This window comes from Rhinolophus sinicus, chromosome 11, assembly GCF_057876585.1.
Source record: "Rhinolophus sinicus isolate RSI-liver-muscle chromosome 11, RSI-T2T, whole genome shotgun sequence".
Classification (NCBI taxonomy): Eukaryota; Metazoa; Chordata; class Mammalia; order Chiroptera; family Rhinolophidae; genus Rhinolophus; species Rhinolophus sinicus.
The window spans coordinates 21,108,201-21,123,715 of record NC_142511.1 but is presented as its reverse complement, the minus strand read 5'-3'; the positions used below and the strand labels follow the sequence as shown (position 1 = coordinate 21,123,715).

Genomic DNA, 15,515 nt, shown 5'->3' with positions numbered 1-15,515 from the left:
ATCATTATCTGATCTTGGGAGGAATTATAAATTGAAGAATCTATACAAGTAAACAGACGACACTGATGGCATTCAACTATTTTTAAGGTTGAAGCAATTGTGAACTTTCCCATCAGAAAAACAAAAGGAGTTTTAAGACATACTTGTACATTAAACATCTGTGTTTTTTCAAACTTAAAGGTATATTGATTACCAACATCTTTAGTATAATTTCCATTCCAAATCTGATTTTGACCTAAACCTAAAACTACTTTCCATAGGGTCTTTTGTACAGGACCCCAAATAGGAGTAATCATTTTTAACTGAGGTGGTGCTAAAACTTTACCTTTCCAAAAAATAGAAATATTATATGGTGATTTAATGATCTTTGGGAAATTGAGCTCTGACATTTGATCTCTTAGGGATTGAGGTTCAGAGCATTTTACTCTGGAACATACATGAATAGCAATCCCATAAGGTCCCCCAATCAACTACAGTACCAAGGGAATTGCTAAATAACACTCGATCTAAGCTTCCTCTACATTCTTCCCAGTGAATGCGGGAGTGTGTATCAACCCATATTTCTTGGGGACACGGAGGAAGAGAAGGAGGAAAAAGATGAGTGCTTAGCTCTTGAGTCTGAAATCCTTGACCTGAAAGCATAAACAATTTTTTATAAGTGGCATTTCCTTCTCCCTTGGGAATCACCCAAGCTTGATCAGAGAGAGGAAGACATGGAGGAATAGGGCCAGTACAGATAGGTATATGTTCAAAACCTAAGGCAGTGTGGCCAGCGAGTATAAACTCTCGGCCTTCTTCATCAGGGAACTCTGGGCCTCTTTGATCCTCAGGTCCTGGAACCCAGGCGCTATCATTAATGTAAATTAAAGGAGGATCATCGTTCCAAGTTACAGGTGTTAACAATGGAGGATTAGGAACATAAGCCCAATAGGTAAAATTATCAGCATAAACACTCATTGGAAGGCAACTCACAATGAAAAGAATAGCCAGCTTGGAAACCAATATGTGGACATCTGTTTTGGGGAATATTTTTTAATTAAATTTGTATTAGCCTCTCAGGATAACTTTTCAAGTTGCCTCCAAGTAGGGAGTGTGGTAGTACTCAGGTCAGCAGCCTTAGTTGAGGATGAAGCAGCAGGCACCGGGGCAGGACGGCTACAGGCGTCGCGCTGTTTCGTATTAGGTGATGGAAGCGGAGTCACCACAGGCGGCTGCCGATGGGGCTGGCGTGGCATCTCGGGAGCTGGTGGCTGATAATGGGGTCCCATGAAGCGATGAAGCCAGCGGCACTGGTCCCTCTGTGGACTCACACTGGTGATCGGTAGTGATTTTGTCCCGCGAGTGATTATCACTCTGGACTGGGGTGCGAGGTCCACAGTATGGCTTGATGCACCGACACCGACTAGGCACCCACAAAGGACGTGCTTTTGGTCCTGGAGAGACACAAGCAAAACCTCGTCCCCATGTTAACAAAGTCCCTAACTGCCATTGATTAGTTTGAATATCCTTCCACCAAATGGGCACATCCTCCAAAGCCTTAGGACTATGGAGATTGTTAAAATGTCTTCTGCAGCTGTGCGCCCAAGGTGTGGCTCTGTATTACTGCTAGAGCCAGAAGAATTAAAAAAATTTAAAGGAAACATGGCTTTGGCCAGTTGTACTTGTGGAGGACTGTCTCCCCCCTTTTGTTGTTGAAGTTGTTCTTTGAGAGTACAATTAGCACGTTCTACAATAGCTTGTCCTTGGGGATTATAAGGAATCCCTGTGGTATGATTAATTTTCCACTGTTCACAAAATTTTGTGAACTTGTTACTAGTGTAAGCTGGGCCATTGTCTGTTTAAATGGCTTGAGGGAGGCCCATAATGGAGAAGCAGATAAGTAAATGTCTGCAAGAGTGGCTAGAATTTTCTCCACTTTGAGCGGTGGCTGAGATGAAACCAGAGGCGGTATCAACAGTGACATGAACAAAAGATAAACGTCCAAAGGAAGGGACATGAGTTACATCCATTTGCCAAATAGCATTAGGAACTAGTTCTCGGGGATTAACCCCTTCAGGGCACTCTTGAGAAGCATTAAGAACTTGGCAGTTTGGGCAAGTTTGAACTATGTGTCTGGCCTGTTTATAAGTAATAGGAAAAGGAGCCGGAAAGCCAGTAGCATTTGTGTGGGTTAAAGAATGAAACTGGGTTGCCTCAGTAACTAGAACATTAGCAATTGAAGAATCAGCAGCAGCATTGCCACGGGTCAGTGGTCCCAGTAAGGAGGTGTGGGCGCATATATGAGCAATGAAAAATGGATGTTGTCAGTTTCTAACAACCTGTTGAAGCTGATTAAAAAGAAACTGAAGAGACGGGTTTGAGTTATTAAGACAGTAACGCCGTCTCAATATTTTTTACTGTGTGAACTACATAAGCTGAATCAGAGACAATATGTAAAGGTTCAGTATAATCTTGTAAGGCAGTTAGCACAGCAACTAACTCTGCTCTCTGTGCAGAGGTACAGTTAGTTTGAATGACTTGTTGATTTATTTCACTTACAATTGCGGCCCTGCCGTTACTAGACCCATCAGTAAAAACTGTCACAGCTTTTGAAATTGGATCTGGACTTAATCTTTTAGGGAGAATCCAACTGGTCTTTAGAAGGAATTGAAACAATTTACTTTTTGGATAGTGATTATCAATAATTCCAAAATACCACAAATAGCTATTTGCCAGATTTCAGAATGGGTATTTAAGTGTGTAATTTGTTGTTTTTTAAACGGAACTACTATATTGTTAGCTTCGATTCCGTTTAAATGAAGAACTCTGGTGTGAGCTCGTAAAACAAGCTCTGAAATTAATTCCAAATAAGTTGGGAGTGATTTGACAAAATTATTAGGTAGAAACTGCCATTCTACCAAGTCATTTTGTTGAATTATCACCGCTGTAGGTGAATGGGGAGTGGGGAAAATTAAAATTTGTGAAGGTTGAGATGGATCTGTGCTCTGAATCTGAGCTTTTTGAATTTTTTGTTCAACTAATTTTAGCTCTTTGTTGGCCTGAGGAGTCAGGGTACGGGGACTGTCTAATTGAGAAGGACCCCATAAGAGACCAAATAAATTACTGAGCCCATAGGTGGGGATTCCCAGAGTGGGACAAAGCCAATTAATATCTCCTAACAATTTTTGTAAATCATTTAATGTAGAGATTTGGTCTCTTCTGATTTGTACCTTTTGAGGCCTAATCGTTTGTCTGTCAACAATAGCTCCAAGATATTTTACAGGAGTCCTGGTTTGAATCTTATCAGGAGCAATACAGAGACCTGCCAACTCAAGTTGTTTCTGAAGCAACTTAAAACAATCTGCTAAAATCTCTGCAGTAGATGCAGCACAGAGAATGTCATCCATACAAAGAATGATGTAACAACCTGGAAATTCTTTTCTGACTGATGAAACAGCTCTAGCTACAAAAAACTGACAAATTGTGGGACTATTAAGCATTCCCTGAGGAAGCACTTTCCATTGATATCTTTTACTAGGCTCTCTATTATTTAGAGAGGGCACTGAGAATGCAAATCTAGGGCAGTCTTGAGGATGTAAAGGGATAGTATAAAAACAATCTTATAAATCTATTACGACTAAAGACCAATTTTTGGGAATCATGGATGGTTGGGGGAGTCTAGGCTGTAACGGACCCATAGACTCAATCAAAGCATTAATTGTTCGTAAATCAGTGAGCATTCTCCATTTTCCTGATCTCTTTTTTATGACAAAAACAGGAGAATTCCAAGGGCTAGTTGAAGGTTCTATATGATCTTGTTTTAATTGAATTTGTACCAATTCAGTCAAAGCCTCTAATTTTTCTTTTGAAAGGGGCCACTGTTCAGTCCAGTGAGGCTTATCACTATTCCACTCAAGAGCCAATGGAGTTTTTAACTCCATGACAGTGGCCCCTAACAAAAAGGCTTATGATTTAGTGAATTAAATCCCAATCCTTCACATCCAGTCTGCAACGCAGGCTGAATAGGCTGAGTAAGTTCCTGATTAAACTTTCCTAAACCTTGTCCTGGTTGGAAACCCATCTGATTCATCATTTTTTGGCTCTGAGAGCTATATTGTCCTGGGGGTATCCAGATTTCTGCTCCCCATTGAGAAAGCAGATCTCGACCCCACAAACTGATTGGAATATCAGTGATGTAAGGCTGTAAAAATCTTCTCTGTCCTTTTGGCCGGAGGCAAGGAAGCATGCAGGTGCTCTGAAGCAGTCCTGCAGCCTCGCCTATCCCCACAACATTAGTGTTAGATGGTTGTACTTGCCAACTAGCCGGCCAATCTTGAGGATTTATTATAGAGATGTCTGCACCAGTGTGCATTAATCCTAAACATTTTTTATTATGAATCTTAACTTGACAGACTGGGTGGATGCCAGAAATCTTTTCTGCCAGAAAAGCACCTGCTGATCCGGTACTTCCAAACCCTCCAGTTCTTTTTCGGGTTCCCCTCTTTTTAGGGGTATATAAGGAATTAAAAGAAGCTGAGCAACTCACTCTCCCTTTTTAGCAGACAAAGGGACTGAGGAGGACATAACAATTTGAATTTCTCCCTTGAAATCTGGGTCTATTATTCCAGTGTGGACTATAACTCCTTTTGATGTTAAGCTTGAGCGACCAAGGAGAAGTCCAACTGTATTTTGAGGGATTGGTCCAATTATTCCTGTGGGCACATGAAGGGGGGTTTCTCCTGGAAGCAGCAGTATATCTTGAGCTGTACAAACATCAACTGCAGCACTTCCCTCAGTGGCAGGGGTTAATTGTTGAACAGATAATTTTGAGGAGGAGGCACTGTCTGGTAATTTTGAGGTGCCGCCTGACTCACAAACGCCCCGGTTGTTGTCTGGGCCTGGGGCTGGCCCCGCTTCCCGTTTCCCTGAAGCAGGGTCCCATCTTTATGATGTTTAGATTGGCATTCCGAGGCCCAGTGGTTTCCTTTTTTACACCGAGGACAAACCCCGGCTTGTTTAGGACCCTGGGGAGGAGAAGGACTTTGTAGCCGGGAGCCGCTTTTTTTCTTAACTCTGCAATTCTTTTTAGTATGTCCTGGCTTGCCACAATTATGCCAGGTGCCAGAAAACTTGTCTCTTCTCTGAATTGCCCCTGTAATAGCACAAGCTAACATAGCAGCTTTATGGTCTTCTGTCCCCACTTCTTGACACAGCCTAAGATATCCCATAGCATCGGTTTTTCCTTTTTCTGTGCCAATGGCACGTTTACAATCTTTGTTTGCATTTTCAAAAGCCATAATTTGTAAAATGATATCTGCGGCAGCAGGATTAGTGATTTGTTTATTAATGGCTTCTTGCAAACGGGCAAGGAAATCTGAATAAGGTTCTTGTGGACCTTGTAAAATCTTTTGAAAAGAGGAGGGAGTTTTGCCCTCTATCTCAGTCTTTTCCATGCTGCTAGACAAATTTGTTTTAGTTGTCCAACAGCCAATTCTTCCATATCTAGCTGATCACGGGTTTCAGTCCAAAGTCTTTTTCCTAATAGCTGGTCAGCAGAAATATCTATATTACGAGCCTGATTTTGTCTCTCCTGTGTTTCTGCACCATCAATCCACCAGGTTTTAAATTGGAGGAACTGAGAAGGAGTCAGACAGGTCTTAGCTAAAGCACGCCAATCAGCGGGAATCATCCCATCACCATCAGCAATACCTTTAACAAGGCCGACAGTATACAGAGAAGTGACTCCAAACTGCAAAACTGCTTGTTTTAGTTCTTTTAGCAATTTAAAGGGGAAAGGCTCATAAACCGCCTCATGGATCCCTTCAGGATGGTCTGCATTAGGGACTTCAGCCTGTCCAAAGATCACTGGAAAATTGAGTGCATCTATGTCTCCTTCGAGTTTAGCTTGATGTAGGCCACGCTCTATAGCTGATAATGAAGAGCGCGCACGCTTCTTAGTTGTCTGAGGGATAGTTTTACAGAGAAAGGGATTATTGTTTTGTCTAGCTGGTTTGGAAAGCCTCCGCATCTGTTTTAAACAGGAAGGTGGCGGAGGCGGCCAATGAGACAGAGGAGGGGGACAATCGTCCTCAAAACATTCCTCTGGATCTGGATATAGAATTTTAGGAATGACAGTGGACGCCGTCTCGGACCCCTCATCATCATCTCGACCCTCTTTTGTTTTTTTAAACTGGTCTATGTCATCTTTTTCTCTCTCCTCTTCTGAGTCTGTTTAGAGCGGTTCCAAAACCGAGTGGATTAGCTGGAACTTTTCCCAGATTGAACCGGGGAAAGACACTCCGTTAAGAATGTACTTCACGGACACTTTGTCCTACGTCTTCCCACTTATCTATATCAAGTGTGGAAACCAGGAACAACGAGTCTCAATTACTTTGAGGAGTTCCTCTAATCTTTTTTCTGAGGTTCTGTGCTTTCCCTTCTTAAGAAGCTGCTGAAGCAGGCAGATGTAAGGTCTGTACTTGCTTTCCACATTACCCATGTTAGTAATTAAGCAGGAAAGGAAAGAGAAGGACTTTCACTCCAATTCCACTCTGATGCTGGGCCGGCCATGCCTCCCTCGAGACCTTAGAACACATCTTGGCTAAGGCGTGGTCGTATAACCCCCAACCCTGGTTGTTGAGATGCCGAATGGCCGTTATGCCGTATGACGCGTTACGGAACCGCGGTTACGAGCCCAGGCAAACTCCCTAGTCCTAAAGGACCGTGGAGCTATAAGCATGCACTCACACAATCACACTCTTTCACACGAAAGTGTTAGTTGTTTCTATTGAACTTCTTCGTTACCCTGGTTAAATGCTCCAAGTCCATAAACTACCTCCTTACCCCAGGCAGCTGCCCGGCGGATTCTCGGAGTCCCTTCACTGTGTCTGCAGATCCTTACGACTCGAAGTCATCCTTCCCTTCTCGGGCCCCACATTGGGTGCCAGATGTCGCGTCCAGCGCAATATGGGCAGTGAGGGTGCGAGAAGGCACGGTTTGGGTTAAGTTTTTAAGAAAGAAAGAAACAGAGACTTAATGCAGTTAAATCTCTCCGAAGGCCAGGGGTCTCTCAGTCTCAGACGACTGGAGCCCAGAATAAGGCCGACTGGGGGTTTTTATTGATAGGTGTACAAAAACAAGAAAGTAACATTGTTTCTTACATGGTCTGTGAGACTCGTACATCATAACAGAAAAACGTTTATTCCAATCACCCTTTGTCTGTAAACAGCCGAAGGACAAGGTCCCATGATGTCTTTCTTACCTAAGGTATGTACCTTCTCAGGGTCAAGTCTCTCATATTGTAACAGCTCCGTTGAGATAAGTGGAGAGAACTGACCTTTATTGTCCTCATGACTTCTCTCACAAACAGGTGCAAGGGAAAAGCCAGAGACAGCAACAGCTTTTCCCAGGCAGGGGGAAAGGGAGGCAAGGCTCCTTCCCATATTTTTCTAAGGCAGCTCATTGGGGGTCCCCACTCGGTTCCGCCTGACTTAGGTTGTATCTCCCGTGAGATATCTTACCCGTCTTTGGCTGCAAACCATCTTTTGGGGACCAGACAGAGAGACATAAGGTGTAAACACAAGGATGGAACAGAGTCCCAGAAAGGCACAGTCTCACAGACTCTTCTTTCCTTAAGGAAAGACATGGGCGGACAGTTGGCTAGGCTGTTGTGTGACTACATACCATCATAAAATTGAGACTACAAAGTCAATTACCTGTCCTTTTAGGGCACCTTGAGCCCTTGTGTTTGACTTAGCAAAATGCAAATCTAAAGTAGGGTTGCTTTAATTTCTCCAGGTTTAGTAGAAGAACATATTATGAGGACTAAATTGCAAACAGAGTGTGTTGGTATAAGCATGCACGCGTTCCAGAGGAACACTTGCAGTGTTAGTAATAGAACAAGGCTGTCTGGCTTGGATCTGTTACCTAGTGGGTCCTGGATCTGTTACCTGCTGGGAACGTAGTGTTGGGAAAGTTACTTCACCTTGCTATGCTTCAGCTTGCTCATCTTAAAGGGGGGAAATAGTACTCAACTCATAGGATTATTAAGGTTAAGTTAGTTAAGAAGTACTTAAAATAATGGTTGGCATAGGTAGTGCTTAATGTTTGCTATTTCGAAAGTTATTAGTATCGTCACTGTTGTTGAAGAAAGAAGTACTGGGATCTTTCATTACCATTCGGTAGGAAAAAACATAACTGACAGTATTTGGAGTTCACCTTTGATAATATTAAAAGACTGTTTCTAATAATAGCAGTAATGAAAAATGGGTTCATAGTAAACCAAGTATAAATATTTTGACATGAAAGAAATTTTAAAACCTGATAAAGGAAAATGTCTATGACTAAACTAATGAAAAAAATTGAAGACAAGCATAAAAACAGCAAAGAAAAAATTATGATTTACAGAAATCTCCAGAACAAGTTGGCTAAACAGTAAAAAATTTAATTTTGATGTAAGTATATAGAACTGATAGCAGTGCTCATTCAGCTCTGACACTAGGTACTAGAAATGCAGTGATGAATGTGACCTGGTCCTCAGAAAGGGGACAGTCTCCTAGGGAGTATAAACAATAAGCAATTATAATATGAAAAGTGCTATAAAGGAGAAAATTAGGATGGCCTGAGGACACTTAACCCAATACTTGTGTTTTGAGTGAGAGTTGTCAAGAGTTTCAAGGAGGAAGTGATATTTAGACGAAGGTGAAGGATGAGTGGGTGGGAAGAATGGCAAGATCTCTGGTCAAAGCTGAAATAAAATGATATATGGAGGCCTAGATTGCTAAAGTAATTTAAGTAATGTAATGGTCACTACCAGAAATTCAATATGGCTTGAGAATAGAGTGCAAGAGTGAGCAGGGTTCCGATAGTCACAGATTTTAAGTTCGTTAACCATGTTAAGGAGACTTAGACATTATCTTGAGGGCATGGGAAGCCATTGAAAGGTAATTGACTAGGGAGAGCTTGGTCACTGTGTCGTATCAATATTCCTCTAGTAGCAATTTGCAAAGTGAATGATAGTGACATAAACATCATGAATGACAGAGTGAGAAGACGCCATTGTTTCTCCCCGTAAATTTATAGTAAATCTGACAATTGTAACTCAACAAAAGATCTCCTGCTCAAAACACAAACATGTCTGAAAGATCCATGCACTGGGACATCTAAAGTGGAAATATTGGAAAAGTATGAGAGGCAGGATGGGGGGAAGGATGGTTGGTGGCCACAGATGCAGTTCGGCACCCACTGGAGCTCCAGTGAATGCAGTAGTGAGGGGTAAGTCGGGCTGAACCACTCACTATGGCGTGGAGCATAGGAGGGTCAGAAGCAGTTTCCCTCCGGTAAAAGGCATCTCCTTTCCTCCTTCCCTAACGTGGCACAGCTGGGTAGAGGTGGCTAGAAAGCTGGAAACAATACAGTGGTGCCAACTGCCATTATAGGAAGAGGACAAACCTGCCATATGAACTTGCACCTCCTCTGCCCCACACACCCCTGCAGAGCCTGGTGAAGCCAAAATCACATCAGAAATAGGACGTAGCTCTGGGAACTCACAAAACTGGTTCTCCACCACCTACCACATTTCCCACCACAGTTGTGATGCCCCATAAATGACACGAGCTGGTCACAGAAGGGATACCCAACATCCCAGTGGGAATGCAGCATTTTTCTTTTCTTTCTGTTTCTTCCCCCAGAGTTCAGCTTTTTATTCAAAATATTACAAAAGAGGTTTAGTCAAAAAGACCAAAGCCCGTGTTATCATCAGACTCCTCAGATTCTTCTTTCTTTGCTTCCACTTTCTTCTCCTCGGCTGCTCTGCAGTAGTGGAGGGGGCAGGACCTCCTGCTGGTGCAGGTCCACCAGCCTACATTGCAGATGAGGCCCCCGATGTTGACATTGGCCAGCGCCTTTGCAAACACGCTTGGCCAGAAAGGTTCAACATTCACACCAGCTGCTTTAATGAGGACATTGATCTTATCCTCCGTGCCTGTCACCTCATTGTGCAGTGCAGGATGAGGGCCAAGTCAATGATGGAGAGCTCAGAGAAGGCCATGGTGCAGGCCAGTGCTGGGCAAGCGCTGCCGGGCTGGCGCGGTGCTAGTCGCCGGATGAAGTGAGGGCCCCGCCCCAACGCGGCCTCAGCTTCCGTGGAAGTATCGAGCACCTTACCGACAGCTGAAGAAAGGGCACGCAGGATTTTTCTTTTCTTTTTTAAATTTTATTTTATTAAATTTATTGGGGTGACAATTGTTAGTAAAATTACATAGATTTCAGGTGTACAATTCTGTATTACATCATCTATAAATCCCATTGTGTGTTCATCACCCAGAGTCAGTTCTCCTTCCATCAGACAATGGTTTGGTGGATTTTTCTTAATGGAAGCTATGCCTCTCCACCCTTAACCTATAGGCACAAATGGTGACTGTTCAGAGAAAATAAAAATTTGCGCTATAGCACCATCTATTGGAAAACAAAAGAAACTACCCTACCTATTAACTTTCTGAATTGTTAGGAGCAAAACAATATGTAAACAAGAAAAAAAATCACTACCTCAAATGCACAGGGAAACAATCCATCAAGTACTATGATAAACCAAGGTAACTCGAAGCCCAGAAAGAAAATAAAAAGTCTTCATTAACCAAATCTCAAAGTCATGGAAGACTGTGATTTAAATGGGAGAGAATTTAAGATTGCAGTTATGAAGAAACTCAATGATATACAAGAAAACTAATAAGGGCAATTTAATGAATTCAGGAGTAAAATTAATGAACAAAAGAGGTACTTTACCAAAGATATTGAAACTATTTTAAAAAAACAACCACATAAACAAACAGAAATTCTAGAACTAAGAGAATTGATAAATGAGATGAGGAATGAATTAGAGACCATTGGAAATAGATCAGTCTAAATTCAATGCAGTCCCTATCAAAATACCAATGACTTTTTCTCAGAGAACAAATAATCCTAAAATTGATATGGAACCACAAAAGACCGCACATAGCCAAAGCAGTCTTGAGAAAGAAGAACAAAGTTGGCGTTATCATGCTCCCTGATTTCAAACTGCACTACAAAACTAATAATCAAAACAGTATGGTACAGGCACAAAAGTAGACACATTTATCAATGGAACAGAATAAACTCCAGAAATAAACCCTCGCTTATATGGTCAGATAAGCTATGAAAAAGGACACAAGAATATACAATTGAGAAATGACAGTCTCTTCAACAAATGATGTTGGGAAAACTGGACAGATAGATGTGAAAAAATGAAACAGGACCACTCTTTTAAACCACATACAAAAATAAATTCAAAATGGACTGAAGACTTAAATGTAAGGCCTGAAACCATAAACCTCCTAGAAGAAAGCACAGGTAGGAAATTATTTAATATTAGTCTGAGTAATATCTTTTTGAATATGTTTCCTTAAGCAAGGGAAACAAAAGCAAAAGTAAACAAATGGGACTTAATCAAATTAAAAACCTCTGCACAGCAAAGGAAAACTTCAACAAAACAAGAAGACAACTTACTAAATGGGAAAATATATTTGCAAATGATATATCTGATAAGGGGTTGATATCCAAAAAAATATAACACAATAATAAATAATCCAATCAAAAAACAGAAAGAGGACATGAAAAGTCATTTCTCCAAGAAGACAGGTAGATGGCCATGAAAAGATGTTCAATATTCCAAATCATCAGGAAAATGCAACTGAAAACCACAATAAGATACCACATTATACCAATTAAAATGGCTATTTTCAAAAAGTCAACAAATAACGTGTTAGCGAAGATGTGAAGAAAATGGAACCCTTGAGCACTGCTGGTGGGACTGCAAATTGGTGCAACCACTATAGAAAACGGTACGGAGATTCCTCCAGAAACTAAAAAGAGATCTGCAATACCATCCAGCAATTTCATTTCTTGTGTATTTATCTGAAGAAAATGAAAACACTAATTCGAAAAAGATCTATGAACCCATATATCCATTGTAGCATGACTTGCAGTAGTCAGGAGATGAAAGCAAACTAGGTATCCATCGATAGATGAAGGATAAAGAATATATATTCCACAAAGGAATATATCTTCCACAATTTCTCTCTCTCTCTCTCTCTCTCTCTCTCTCTCTCTCTCTCTCTCACACACACACACACACACACACACACACGGTGTGACAATTAAGTTCACGAACTTGCTGCAACGATGTTGCTAACCTTTTTTGATATCAGAGGGATTATTTATTATGAATTTGTACCAAATGGACACACAATTCACCAAGTTTACTATTTGGAAGTGCTGAAAAGGCTGTGTTCAAAAGCTAGACAAAAATGACCTGAACTTTTTGCCAAAAATTCATAGCTCTTGCATCACAACAATGCACCAGCTCACATGGCACTGTCTGTGAGGGAGTTTTTAGCCAGTAAACAAATAACTGTATTGGAACACCCTCCCTACTCACCTGATCTGGCTCCCAATGACTTCTTTGTTTACCCAAAGACAAAGGAAATATTGAAAGGAAGATATTTTAATGACATTCAGGACATCAAGGGAAATAAGATGACACCTCTGATGCCCATTCCAGAAAAAGAGTTCCAAAATTGCTTTGAACAGAGGACTAGGCGCTGGCATCCATGCATAGCTTCCCAAGGGGAGCACTTCAAAGATGATTGTAGTGATGCTCAGCAATGAGGTACAGAGCACTCTTTTTAGGTTGAGTTTCTGAACCTAATTGTCAGACCTCATATACCGATAACAAAAGATGAATACAAGTCACGTTTGACTTCTTCAATTACAAGAGGTGCTCAAAGTGGTTACCATCAGCGTTCCAACACTTACGATTACAGCGAACCACTGCTTTAGCATAGATAACATCTCTTAAAATGTGTATACATGTTTTTGGCACCTGCGGGATAGATACAAGTCTGACAATTAAGTTCGTGAACTCATCCAAGAAAAGTGCTCCATACCTCACTGTTGAATATCACTACGGTCACCTTTGAAATACTCCCCTTGGGAAGCTATGCACCAATGCCAGCGCCTAGTCCACCCTTCAAAGCAATTTTTCAACTCTTTTTCTGGAATGGGCATTAGAGGTGTCATCGTATTTCCCTTGATGTCCTGAATGTCATTAAAATATCTTCCTTTCAATATTTCCTTTATCTTTGGGTAAAAAAGGAAGTCATTGGGGGCCAGGTCAGGTGAGTAGGGAGGGTGTTCCAATACAGTTATTTGTTGACTTGCTAAAAACTCCCTCACAGACAGTGCCGTGTGAGATGGTACATTGTCATGATGGAAGAGGCATGAATTGTTGACGAAAAGTTGAGGTTGTCTAACTTTTTCACATAGCCATTTCAGCACTTCCAAATAGTAAACTTGGTGAACTGTTTGTCCAGTTGGTACAAATTCATAATGAATAATCCCTCTGATATTAAAAAAGGTTAGCAACATTTTTGAAACAGGTTTGCAAACTTAATTTTCAGACCTGGTGTATATTTCATTATCTTTTCATTGCAGTGTAATATTATGCCTCAATGAAAAGAGAATGAAATCTTGCCATTTGCGACAACATGGATGGACCTAGAAGATATTATTCATGTGAAATAAGTAAGAACAAGAAAGACAAATACCATATGATTTCAGTAGTATGTGGAATCTAAAACAAACAAACAAAACAAAACAAAAACAGCCTCATAGAAACAGAGAATAAAGGGATGATTGTCAGAGGGGAGGTGGATGGAGGATGAGTGAAAAAGGTGAAGGGAAATGCAGTCAATAATATTTTGATAAGTTTTCACAGTGACAGATGATTACCAGAATTAGTAGGGTGATCACATTGTAAGGTATAAAAATATCAAGTCACTACATTATAAACCTGAAATTAATACAATATTGTATACCAAAATATTTAAATTAAAAAAAAGAATTAGAAAACCTACATAGACCAATCACTAGTATGCAAACTGAAAAAGTTATCAAAAAAACCTCCCCTATAACAAAAGTCCAGGACCAGATGGCTTCACTGGTGAATTATGCCAATCTTTCAAAGAAGATTTAATAGCAGTCCTTCTCAAACTCCTCCAAAAAATTGAAGAGGAGGGAATACTTACTAACTCATTTTATGAGGCCAACTTTACCCTGATATTAAAGCCAGGTAAGGACAACACAAAAAAAGAAAATTACAGGCCAATATCTCTGATGAACATAGATGCAAAAATCCTAGACAAAATACTCGCAAATCGAATACAACAGTACATTAAAAGGATCATACATCACCATCAAGTAGGGTTCATTCTAGGAATGCAAGAATGGTTCAACATCAACAAATCATTTAATGTGATGCACCACATTAACAAAACAAAAGATAAAAATCATATGATCATGTCAATAGATGCAAAAAAAGCATTTGACAAGATACAACATCCATTTATAATTAAACCACTAAAAAAATGGGTGTTTTAATTATAAATGGATGTTGTATCTTGTCAAATGTACAACATCCCTCTTCATAAAATATGTAGAAGAAAACTACCTCCACTTAATAAAGGTTATATACAACAAATACTCAGCTAATATCATACTCAATGGTGAAAAACTGGTAGCTTCCCCTCTAAGATCAGGAACAAGATTAGGACGCCCATTCTCACTACTGTTATTCAATATAGTACTAGTAGTTCTACCCAGAGCAATTAGGCAAGTAAAAGAAATAAAAGGCATCCAAATTGGAATTGAGGAAGTGACACTGTCATATTTACATATGACAAGATTCTATATGTAGAAAACACTAAGGACTCCACCAAAAGATGATTAGAAAAAATAAACAAATACAGTAAAGTTGCAGGATACCAAATCAATATACAAAACTCCACTGTGTTCCTATATACTAACAACAACATCAGAAAGACAAGCGAAGATAACAATCCCATTTGCAACTGCAAGAGCAGAATAAAATAACCAGAAATAAACTTAACAAAAAAGTTGAAGGACCTGTACACTGAAAGCTACAAGACATTGTTGAAAGAAATTGAAGAAGACACAAGATATGGGAAGATATTCCATGTTCACGCATTGGAAGAATTAACATTGTTAAAATGACCATAGACCTAAAACAGTATACATATTTAATGCAATCCACATAAAAATCTCAATAGCATTTTCAAAGAAATAGAACCAAAAAAAAATCATCAAATATATGTGGAACCACAAAAGACCCCAAATAGAAAAAGCAATCCTGAGAAAAAAGAAAAAGGGCAGAGGTATCACACTCCCTGACTTCAAACTATCCTACAAATGTACAGTAATCAAAACAGTATGGTAGTAGCAGGAAAACAGATACACAGACCAATGGAACAGACTTGAGAGAAAAGAAATAAACACATACATATGAGTATATCTCACATATGAATGAAATCATACAGTTCTTGTCCTTCTCTGACTAATTTCCTTAGCATTGTCCTCTCTATATCTATCCATGTTATTACAAATGGCAACATTTCTTTTTTTTTAAGGCTTGAGTAGTATTCCAGTATATAAGGTGTGATCAC

The 15,515-nt window shown here is 40.2% G+C and overlaps 1 protein-coding gene and 1 pseudogene across 19 annotated transcripts in view; one reads left to right on the top strand and one right to left on the bottom strand.

Annotated features, from left to right (window-relative positions):
• LOC148756635 (membrane cofactor protein-like) overlaps positions 1-15,515 on the top strand; it is a 97,583-nt gene that overhangs the window by 32,714 nt on the left and 49,354 nt on the right. The gene's annotated exons all lie outside the window — the stretch shown is intronic.
• On the bottom strand, positions 7,862-10,172 carry LOC109439829 (large ribosomal subunit protein P1 pseudogene; annotated as a pseudogene).